Raw genomic sequence first — 12,680 nt, forward strand, 5'->3', positions numbered from 1 at the left:
GTGTGTAGGCTATGAAGCAGTTTGACAGCGATTCGCTGCGGCAAATAAATAAATGTTGCCCAAGAGAATATATGGTAAATGTAGATATGTTTGTGAGTGTGTTTGTTGTTGCTTCATATATTACTTAATTAGAATTTTAGAGCAATTAATCGGTGGCGCAACTGCGCTATTAGTCTAATAGAGCTCGGCTAGCGGTGAACGTAGGAGAACACGTTCCACTATTTAAGTAATTATGAACAGCAAATAACATGCAACATACACACCATATAATTTAAAAACACCATAGAGTATGAATAATTATAAAGCGTGTTTGATTTTTGGAATACATATTTGCATATATTTGTGAGTTCAACGTATTATGTAAATGCAAATAAAAAAATGTTCAGCTTTGATTGTTTAGTTTATATGGCAGCTATATGCTATAGTCATCCGATCTGTACAATTTATTCGGATATTTATAGCATTATCTTGAGCAGTAATTTGTGCGAAATTTCGTGAAGATATCTCACCAAATAAAAAAGTTTTCCATACAAAGATTTGATTTTGAACGTCCAGTTTGTATGACAGCTATATGCTATAGTGATTTGATCTGAATAATTTTAATGGAAATTACATATTTGCTTTAGAAAATAACTGATGCCAAATTTCGTGAAGATATCTCTTCAAAGAAAAAAGTTTTCCGTACAAAAACTTGTTTTTGAACGTCCAGTTTGTATGACAGCTATATGCTATAGTGATCCGATCTGAATAATTTTAATGGAAATTACATATTTGCTTTAGAAAATAACTGATGCCAAATTTCGTGAAGATATCTCTTCAAATGAAAAGTTTTCCGTACAAAAACTTGTTTTTGAACGTCCAGTTTGTATGACAGCTATATGCTACAGTGATCCTATCTTATTAATTTTTTCTGGGATTACATATTTGCTTCGGGTAATAACTCTTGTCAAATTTTATGAACATATCTCCTCAAATAAAAAAGTTTTCCTAACAAAGACTTGACTTTGAACGTTCAATTTATATAGCAGCTATGAGCTACAGTACTCCGGTATAAGCGTTTCCGACATCTCAGCAGCTTCTTGGAGCGAAAAGAACGTGTGCAAAATTTCAGAGCGATATCTCAAAAACTGAGAAACTACTTCACGTACATATATACATTCATACAGCGAAATTCATAACCGGACACCCACAGTGGTTTTGTCCGGCTAAGAGAGCTCTTGACATATGGAAGCGTGGCAAAAACCTGTATGTTCAAATGTATTTTTAAATACAAAAATGCAAGCCAATGTCATGCAGGAGTGAATAAATCACAATTATTATCATTAGCTTCCCTACAGCCATCGCAAGCCTGACTGTTTTATTTTATGTAAAAAAAAATAAAATGGCGGAAATATCAAAGATCCCGTTGATTGACATTTTTTTGCGGTCGTCAACTTCTTCTTCTTATCCGAAACGAAAAAAGTAATTTTGTTTTTAATCTGGAAGCTTTTATCAAGTGCATACTAGAGGAGCTTTGAAAATTTCGAAAAATCGGGGATGTAGGCCAGGATTTTGTAAAAAGTGCCATTTTTACTTGCGCTTTTCGAGATCAAAATACTTAAACAACTGTCAAAAGGCCATTTTTCTCGGAAAACCCCTCTATCATGCACTTGAGTATAAAATTGTCTATAAAATAGACTTTAGTTCAAGTAAAGTTAGTTTCGAGGAAACGAGCCTCAAAGTTCTCCCGTTGTATAGACCGCAGCATGAAGGACAATGGTTCCAGGGCCTATTTCTTCGAAAATATTCGGAGTAAGCCAATGAAATTTCGGGACTATATTTTTGAATAATTTTTCAATTGACTAGAGCGAAAAAAAAATTAATAAATTTTTGAAAATTCTAAAGGTATTTTCCCGCTTAAGAAGAAGAATTTAAAAAAAACAGAAGCTGCAATTATACACAATTTTCTTTATCATCCGATAATTTATCCGAATTATTACCAAAATCTAATCCGTGCCCGGTTATTGGAACATTTTCATGTTTGGTTATAGCAATTGGTTTTGTATGAAAATATTAATGAAAATTTTGTGTTCATGAAAATTGTCCGGTTAATAGAGGTGCCCGATTATGGGAGTGTCTGGTAATAAGAGGTCTGCGGTTATGAGTGGTGCAGAGCTATGGGAGTTTCCGCCTACAAGAACTGCCAGTAATGGTCACTTTCACTATATACATACTTATGTACATATATTTTATAAGGCCATCAACGTTTCCTTCTGGGTATTACAAGCTTCGTGGCAAACTTAATTAACCCTGTTCAGGATATAAAAGTTGCCAAAATTTTGTGACATTATACATTAGCATATTTGTATTAAAAATTATTTTGAAAATTTTGTTTTTCTAAAAATAGCAGAAATCATGGCTAAATAGCCACCTTTGCCTAAAATTTCTATGAAATTTGCAAATCTGCGAATATTTTCATGAAATTTGTGGCACTTAAAAGCTGAACACTTGTACTATAACAAAATTGGCTTACAAAAATTATTAAAAAACATGCAAAATACGAAAACTCAAAAAAACGTAACTCCGCCCACTTTCAACTATAACTACGCAATTTTTAAAGCAAATGCAATAATTTTTAGAGGAAATATATTAAAAAATTTCTATGTTCGTTTAATGTAGGAATTGAAATTTTATTTTTTTTTTTCAATTTCGAAAAATTTCATGATTTTGACGCTAAAACTGCAAGTCTTTCGCCAACGACACAAGTGTAGCGGCTAATATTTTACAATTACAATTTTTAAACTTTCCAAAAAATGCTGCACATATATAGTATATATGTACATACATATGTATATAGTATATACATACATATGTATATACATACTACATATATACTTGTAAGTATATGCATGTGTGTACTATATTAGTGCGTTTATAGTTCATCAACTGCTCGCTGTTGACAGTAAAAGTGGCGCAATTTAATTACAATGTCGATGTATGACTTTTAAGGTACATACATACATACAAACATACATACATACACACACTACACACGCACATTCAAACAAACATGCATACACGCTTGTTTATGTGTGTTAAGAGTTTCTGAGCTGTAGCGCTGCTTAAAATGTCTTCAAGTGGCTTAAATTAAAGTCAGCGCGTAGCCGACGTTTACGGTAAATTCGCTTAATTGCGAGCAATAACAGCATTAAATGTGAATTGAAGCGAATGAAAAGCAATCAAGCAAAGAATTTGAGCAACTAAATAGCTATGGACTTATACATATTTATATACATATGTATATGTGTATGTGCGTGCAAAGTGTAACCAGTAGCATTTGGCCAACAGCTGGTCACTTGAGTTCACAAGCATGTTGTGTTCGAAAATAAAAGTTTCTTAAGCCCATATTTAGTTATATGGACAAAAATATGATACTTGTGCGTACATACATACACACATACATTTACATACAAACATAATATACATAGCCTTGCTCAACGCCTACGTTGGCATGCAGGCATGTGGTTACACTTACACTGTAGTTGGCAGAAAAGTGTAAATATGTATTAGTCCGCCTTGAAGCTTGTGCGAAATTAGTGGAGCATATGTTGCACTTGTTGCAAGTAGACATGCTTTTCGTTGTTTTAATATCTAAAATATTCATGCAAATATTCATTTATTTGGTTACTATACATGCATTCATATCGTCACCTAAAAGGCAAAATAAAGTAACATCACTTTTCATAAGCATATTGAAGCAAAATTGGAGTTTTGGTTATAAAATGGTTATATATTGGTTATCATACAATTAAAGTTTTGGTTATAAAATAGTTACATATTGGTTATCATATACTCAAAGTGAAACAAAATCAGAGTTTTTGTTATAAAATGGTTATGTATTGGTTATTATATCTGACAAAGATTTTCAATTTTTTTTAATGAAACGTTGTTTTGTATTTCAGGTTACGATATATAGTGTAGTGAATTTGACTTAAATGCTAAAAAGAGTTGACAGTCTACTTGCATTATCTACTGTTAGCACTCTAGCTGCCAAATTTTGTGGCATTTGCACAAATTATTATTTATGATCTATATAAAAAATACCTAACCAAATGGCTAGCTCCATTATCTATTGCGAATCACCTCTTACTTGCGCAATAATTGTTTATGAGTCCATACCTCTTTGGCACCTGACGGTTTCGTCTCACTTTTTGTGCAAATAAAATTTAATATGTATGTATATGACAGATAGTGGATAAATGATATGACACATGCGCGTGTTTACCAAGTCTATACTAAATGCGAATTGTCGAAAAATAGTTTTTGAAGGGTAGATAAGCACTCTAGCATGCGAATATGAATTGATGAAAAATCCGCAAATAAATATTTGTTAGAAACTGATTCAGTGTCAATAATGGAATCAACAATCAAGCTGATTGATTGAATTTCCAGCTAAAATTAATAGCGAATTCTTGGCACCAGACGCTTATACACACAAGAAGTCGCCGCTTTTTGGCACCTTATTTACTAATACATATGTACTCATAGATATAATTATAATATATAGAAAATGCGGAAATCACTTGAGAACATAGTCAACCGGACCGGACGGAATGAGCGACAGTTTCATGTCATGGCAAAATTACTAAATCGACTACTATTACACTGGGAAATATGTATGTATATGACTGTGGATTTTTAGTTCTAATGGAAACAAATTAAATTTAAAAAAAAAATTAAATTAAAAAAAATTTCAATAAAAAAGTGAAAGCTTGAAAAATCTACAATAATTTCAACATTTTTCTAACCAAGTAAATTTCTAAACGCAACGATCCAGACGTTCGTGACATTTTCGAAAAGCATTTTCTTCAAAATGGGTACTCAACGATTGAAAAATCTCGAATTTCTAAAGAGATGATTTAGGATATAATTGGTTTATGGCAAAATATACTATATACAGTTGAACTTCCCTAACTCGAACCACCATAATCCACAGAAAATCTTCTGGTGTCTCTCTTATGAGTTATGGAATCAAATTTGTGTGAAATTGGGGTTCTATTGCCAATTTAAGATTTCGAGTTATGGAAGTTCAACTATATTTCATATATATATTTCGTATCAATGACGCAATTCGAAAGCCGATATTGCGACGATTCCCATTTCTGGCTGGATGGGTATGTATGAAACAAGCAAAACTGCCGCATTTGAAACGAAGAGCAACTTGAAGATGTTCAAGAGCTGCCATTTCATGCAGAAAAAAGAACGGTTTCGTGTCGTTTGTGAGCCGGTGGAATCATCGGTCCATATTTTTCAAAAATAATGCCGGTGAGAACGTAACCGTCAATGGCGACCGTTATCGCCCTAAAATAGCCGACTATTTGATGCCTGACATTTGTTTTCAACAAGACGACGCCACTTCCCACACATCGAATCAAACAATGGATTTATTGAGAGAATACTACGGTGAGCAGATAATTTCACGTTTTGGGCCGGTCGTTTGGCCACCAAGATCGTGTGATATCACACCGTTAGCCTTTTTTCTAGCCTATATATATAGCCAGTTACCAGTCGAAATGTTCAAACAAGTCATCAAAAGTTAGACTCAACGGATGGACCATATAATTAATATAAATTTAAATAGATAATTTTCAAAAAATATGTGCCAAAGACTGCTCCTTCGAATGATAATAAACATTCCCCATTAAATTTGAAATTTCTTTGTTTTTTCTTTAGAAATTGGGGAACCTCGAAATGGATTACTCTTTATATGTATATAGACAGACGGATAAACTTACTATATATATTGACATGATAAGCATGATAAGCTCAGTCGATTTTGTCATGTATGTCTGTCCGTCTGTCTTTACATATTATGTCAATAGATGTCGTTGCAGTCGTATATCTCCAGTGCTGCCAATCACATTGTGTCATACTTTATAGTGTTGGAAAGGTGAAATTTTAAGCTTCACTTAACAAAAAAAAATTAAAATAGAAATACGAAAAGACTTTTTCGACTACCCAATATCTACGGTTATTATCTTGCAATATCCGTGGATATTGTTCTCATCAGATCACTATAGCATATCTTGTAAGGAATATTTTGTGTTTTGCTCTTTATTTTGCTTAAACTTCAAAATACTTAATGCTTTTGCGCTGTGGGAAAGCCTATTTAAATGTGGAGCTATTTTTCCCATGACGAACAGTAAAAAATCCCAATAGGTATATATGAACAATATATGTATGTACACACATACATATCTGTATTTCATAAGCAAAAGTATGTACGTATGCTTATACATTTAGTATGTATGTATATAGACTGATATTTGAACTGAAGCCGCCTAGTTCTTTTAAAATTCAAAAGTTTCCACTCAGCTTCATGTGTTTTATTTGCAAGCCACAAATTCACTTTTACATACCGACACATACATTCATATACGTATGTCTAAAATATAAACCAATTTTTTTGCAATAAATCACAACGCGCATTTTACTTTTCACGCAACCCATTCTAAGCAGCTAAAACTAATTGGCAGACTAATTGTGTACCAAATAAGCGCAAAAATTTGGCGAGCCGCTGCGTTGTGTTGTTAGAGGAAGCGAAAATGGAGTAATTTGCAATGAAAAGTAAAGCGCTAAAAACGAAACTCAAGGCGCAAGAACTATGTCGAGAAAAACAAAAATCCGAAAATCAAAGCAAATCACCAACACAATTTCAAAAGCGGCCAACGGCCTCGACAGCAGCGTCAGAACGTGCAAGCGACCGCACGCGCGCTTTTAAGCGCTGACTAAAAGATGGCTCGAGACACAGTCGCGCTGATTAAAAGGTAAAGCGCCTATAGATAGCTACAAGTAGCTCGCCGGGGCCTGAGCCTGTGACGCTTCAATGCACGTGAGCAAACGCGGCCGATTTGCGCATATTAGGGGCCTCTAGACATGCTCACGGCCATAAATTTATGTGTAGCAAGCACACACTGGTTGTTGTTGTTGCACTACAATTCTTTTTGTTTACATTTACATTTTTATGTTATAATTAGTCGCATTAATTAAGGCATTTAATTATGTATGAAAGCAATTTGGTTGGCATGTGGGCCAAGAGCCAATGATCCAGTTTGAGTTTTACAAAATTGGTCTGTAGAAATATTTACCTCTAATTGTTGTTGTTGTTGCCGTTGAGGGTTAACAATTTTGCAGCTGCTTGCTGAACGAGCACTTTACACGGCCACACAGTCGCTTTGTTGCAAAATGTTGCTGTCAAGGAATGTTCACCAACACTAGTCCACCAATAAAAAATATCTCTCAAATCACTTAATGAATTTCTAAGCCACTGTAATATTTTTCACCTTGGCGTATGACCGCTAAGCCATTAAAAAGAACGCACACACACACACGAGCTGCTTGTGATTTATACGAAATTACAATTTTATGCAACTTTCTGTCATATTTTACACCGATTTACACCGATTTTATCACTTTCAATTAGCAGCCCATCAGCGTCTATGAATTGCTTTGCACAGTCGTTTTGTTGTTGTTGTTATTCAAGCAGCTATCAGCTCAATCTGTTTATTACGCTGCACCGCTTTACACGCTTTGTTGTTGTGCCCAACGCGAGAATCTTCAAGTCAGCACCTTTTGCTCGCTTGTCACTTCCACCGAGTCAACTGCTTAATTCAGGCACACACACGCACACACATGCACTTGCTGAATTTTTCACTTTTGCAAACAAATTTAATTTTATTTTTATTTGTTGTTTGTTTTTATATTCGTTTAAATCATACACGCTTTCTTATCAGCGAAACGTCACTGTGTCTTGTCATTTATCCACAACCACTTATGTGCACCTTTTTGCCATTTTTAGCCGGTTGACTTCGTTAAAACGCGCGCGCGCCACTGAAACACACGTGCTACTCGATTGACTCCACTTTCACGAATAAAATCAGATGGCACTCAGCGGCGCTAGGTTGGCGCTCTCGCGCTCCAGTGCAGTGGAGCGAACATGAATGCGTGAGTGCTGTTGGGAGCATGAGTGTGATGGCAGTGTTGCCGCTTTTGAGTGGGTATACATTTATCCCATATAGCGGCCTTCCATTTGTTGGTTCCCGTTTGAAACTTGTTTTTTTGAGCTTCATTTGTTGAGAATATGATAGTGAAACGAAGGTCATTTCGACTGTAGATGCTTCCGATTTACATTGAACGGGAGTTGCTTCGAAAATTATATTTCCTGAGCTTTAAAGTTAATGGTTAGGTTTAAGGTTAGATAATATTATATAATAATATGAAATGCGATCCCGATTTCGCCTGTTTTGTACATAATTTTACATACAATGACCTATTGGTTTTTAGACCTGATCAAAAGTCGAATTTTGGCTGGCCAGAAACGACAAAAATTTGGGACAAAATTCAACTTTGTTTTTGGGGAAGCTATCATTTATCAAATTTTAATTTTTTTATTTTGACAATTTTAATTTTTGGGTTTCATCCATGGAGAAGGATAACTCAAAAAATATATTTTTTTCATTTCATCATATTTTTAATTTCTATACAGCCACGTTTTTTAGGCTGTGATGTGTGTTCTTTAAGGAGGGAAACCTAGGTATTTTTATAGATGTACAAAAGTAACCATTTTTTCTTATTTGCTCCATTCTATTTTTGACTTAACCGAGCAAGAAGCAAGAACAGAGCAGTATATATTTTCCATGACTGATAAAAAAAGTTCTTTGGACGAATAGCTCGCATTAACGAAACGATACCGATATTATTTCCATGGATTTCAATTATTATTTTCAGTCATTAATTTTTTTCTTTCCCGTCCGATATATCCCAGCAAACTGCTCAAGTACAAAAGAAGAATTATATAGCATAAACTAGCGGAACTGCCTCTTATTCTAATGAGATTTTCATAAATGAATATCTTATTTAGTCCTTCATTCATTTAAGCGTCTTAAAAATACCCTGAATTTTAGAAAAATGCAACACTGTCTAACTTCACTCCGATATCCCCAACACGCTCCAAGAAGCCGACTGCAATAAAGTTTCGTTGTTTGCAACGAGCATGCAACAAGTTGTATTTTGTTTGAAGCAACAACAAGAAGTTGCGACACCTGTTGCTGGGTATATTTTAATTGTGTGTGTCTTCAACGAAAGTAAACATGCCAAAATTTGCATTGCAAGGAAAGTGTGTGAATATTGCAGTTAGCAGGCAAGAGATGAGTTGAGCTGAGGAGAAGAGGTTATGTAAGATTTAAATATATATTCAAGGATATAATGTAACAGTAAGAACTATATCATTGCATAAAACAACCAAGTAATATCAGAGAACATCAAACAATATGAAAATGTTTGATGTCCTCTGGTAATATATTAATGAATCGAATGATAGACTGATACACTGATAGAAACAAATAGAATAGATGGAAATGCTGTACAAGATTAAAGTAAAAAACCCAAAACTGGCTTATTTGAAATTTTCATAAAAATTTTGAGATTATTTAAAAAGGGTGGTGATACAACGCCATAAGATTTTTTTCCATAGGACTCTTAGTTTTGCGGCAAATCGAGTTAAATCGTTTTTAAACCTTAAAAATTCGACCAAGAGCGGGGCTCTTTCCTATTCCCGACCTGAGAACGCCCGTAAATCATTTTTACTTTCATTTTCGTTATTTCGTGTCCAATGGGTTTCAACCCATTACGATTTTTTTTTGTTTTCTAAAATTATCTATGGTACGCTAGTCTGTGAAGATAGTTCACCTGTTCAGGGTTTGAAAGATTAAGAATAATCAGAAGAATTATTTGCTTATATAAAGTTATATGTAGATATATGTACATATGTACTGCATACATATATACATTTTATTTCAATGTAGTTACACTTCTTTGGTTGTGTATATGAACGCCTACAACGAATCTAATTAAGTCTTTGGTGTAGACACCATTAAAAGACTGCACGGACGACACAAAAAGATATAATAAACCACTATGAAAACTGTAGTATATTCAAATATAGATAATAAACTACTATGAAAACTAATAATTATAGAAAAAATGCATGTGTATGTATATTAGGGTGGGTCAAAAAAAAATTTTTTTTTTGTTTTTCATTTCGAAAAATTGGTTGATAGGCGCGCCTGAGAAAGCTTTCCAAGTATTGTACTGGGAAGATCCTTCACCTAACATTTTTTTTTTTATTTTTTTCTTATTATCAGATAAAAAAACTCATAACTTGCTTTCAACTACTTGGAAACAATTTTTGTTTAAAGGGGTTTGTAGGAAATTGCATGCTCTACAAAAAGGTCTAACGTCGACTAATACATTTTTTTCCTAAAAAAGAGTCGTTTAAAAGTTATTAACGAGATGTTCATCATTCAAAATCAACGAAAAAACCATAAATAATTAACAAAAATTTAAAAACAAATTAAAAATACAAAATAAGTGGCAATTTTAGAAGAACAGTAAATTTCCTATAAATCTATATGTTTTCCGAATTTTAATATTTTTTTCGTTAGGTTATAAAATTTTTAAGGAAAAACTATTTTTATACAAAATAATCACAATTTTACCTTTAATATCTTTTAAACGGTTAGGCTTGCGAAAAAATCTTAGAAGACAATTTTTTAAAGCAATCAATTTTCTATAAGAAGAAACGATATAACAATTTTTTTTACCAGACAATAAGACAACAATTAAGAGCTCGTACCCGAAAAGAATTTTTAAAAGTGTCTACCAACCACTTCTTCAGAGTACCAATTGAAAAAGAAAATATATTTTTTTTTACCCACCCTAATGTATACTCTTCACCAACCAAGTGTTTGGTTAACATCAACAAATTTTATGAGACAACATATAATAAGTACTTAATAACAATGCGTGGATTTTCAATTTCCGAAGACATTGTAAATCTATGCAGAATTTATATTCCTACTAAACGCGGCTTTTTTGCCAAATTCTTTACGATATTGCTGACTGAGCAGCAACTAACTATGTAATTAATGACTTGTGTTTGTCGAATTCGGCATGCGAAATAGTTTTCGACGAAGTTGTTAAGCTGGTTTTTTTGCTTGAGCCCCTTAATGAAATTCTTGCGGTGGCAGTTTGTATAGAACGTCGGCCAAAAGCAGCGCCTAGCAGAGCACAAAATGCGGTTGACCATAAAAGTGATAGCAACAAAAGAGTGTATGGATTTAAGCTGTTTGTGTTGCCCGGTGCCTTGGCAGCACCATTAGTGGGTGCTTATAAGCATACAAGCATCGGAAAACTGCGCTTAAGACGTTTTAATTACACACAGGCCAACTGCTGACAGCCGAAAAGAAAAAAGTAGAAGTCTTGTAGGCGTTCCGGACATTAGTGGCTGGCGAATTTTTGGCGTTTTTGACGCTCGCTATTATTTAACATATGATCCGCTTTAAATGCCAAGCCAAATTGGACAGAATTTATGTAAGATTATATCGAGGCATAGAAGTCTGTGTGAATGAATAACTATAATTGGCGTTGCCATATATTTTTCGGCGCTCACAGCGTCGATTACCATTAATATATGTGCTCGCTTTCAATTAAATTTATAAAGCAAATATATATGTTCATATATAGAGTTATATATAGATTTGCATATGTATGTGCCAGTGAAACGAATCCATATATGCACACAAGTTATAAACAATAATAATTTCTACTATAAATCAACATTAGCCAGCACTAATTAGCGGTTGTTGCTTTTAATATGATTATTAATTTGCATTCAAGTGGTTCGACATTTGTTCGCTCGCTGACTGGCGGTTCGGACACTAATCTGCCGACTAATCCCCCCGCAGCAGTGTCTTTCAGTCAATAATTAGCGGCTTTGCGCTTCAAAATGAGAAGCTTTACACAAAATTATTTTTCTTTAAAAATTAAAAAAATAAATACTATAAAACATTCGAAAGCGACAAAACATTAGATATAGTCAAAAACCGAAACATAAACGCGCCAAAGCAGCTTGCTTGTAAAGTTATTAATTAATTCAAAAAAGACAAATGACTTGCCGTCTGCTTAGGTCTCACTCATATTGAACGGCATAAATTAAATTTATAATATATTGAGTTATTAGAGCAATTATGAGCATTTGGGCATAAATTACGATTTTCATTTAAGCATTTGATTTTATATAACTAACACCTGGTGGTTGTTATCAGATCTCTACTTATTGTGGAAAATATATTACGCTTGATCATTCACGTGACCGAAGTGAAGTCTGGTGGTAAATGATTTCAGTTACGGCTGAAAAAAGTGTTTCGATTGCTTCGCTAACAACGGCATATCTAAATACTTAATTGCAGCGAAGAACGAAAATCTTTCGTACTAAAAGCATGAACATTTTAGGTAGTCGAAAAAGTCTTTTCGTATTTTGTCAGTAGATGTCGTTGCAGTCGTATGTCTCCAGTGCAACCAATCGTGCCATAGCATACATACTTATAGCGTTGGTAAGGTGAGATTTTAAGCTTCATTTAACCAAAAAAAATTAAATTCGAAAGAGTTGAAAAAAAGTTACAACTGTTCAAAATTGAGTGAAAATAATGAAGAAATTCGCTATATTTCGAAATTTTTTTATAAAAAAGGGAAGAATGCCACGCATGCCAGCAATGAAACACTTATTCTTAGCGGCAGTGACATGTGGTAGCTCTGCTTTTTCAGGGATCTCTGTTGAATTTTGCTGCTCCCAACTATCTTTT

Source organism: Bactrocera tryoni, chromosome 3 (genome assembly GCF_016617805.1).
Source record: "Bactrocera tryoni isolate S06 chromosome 3, CSIRO_BtryS06_freeze2, whole genome shotgun sequence".
NCBI classification, from domain to species: domain Eukaryota; kingdom Metazoa; phylum Arthropoda; class Insecta; order Diptera; family Tephritidae; genus Bactrocera; species Bactrocera tryoni.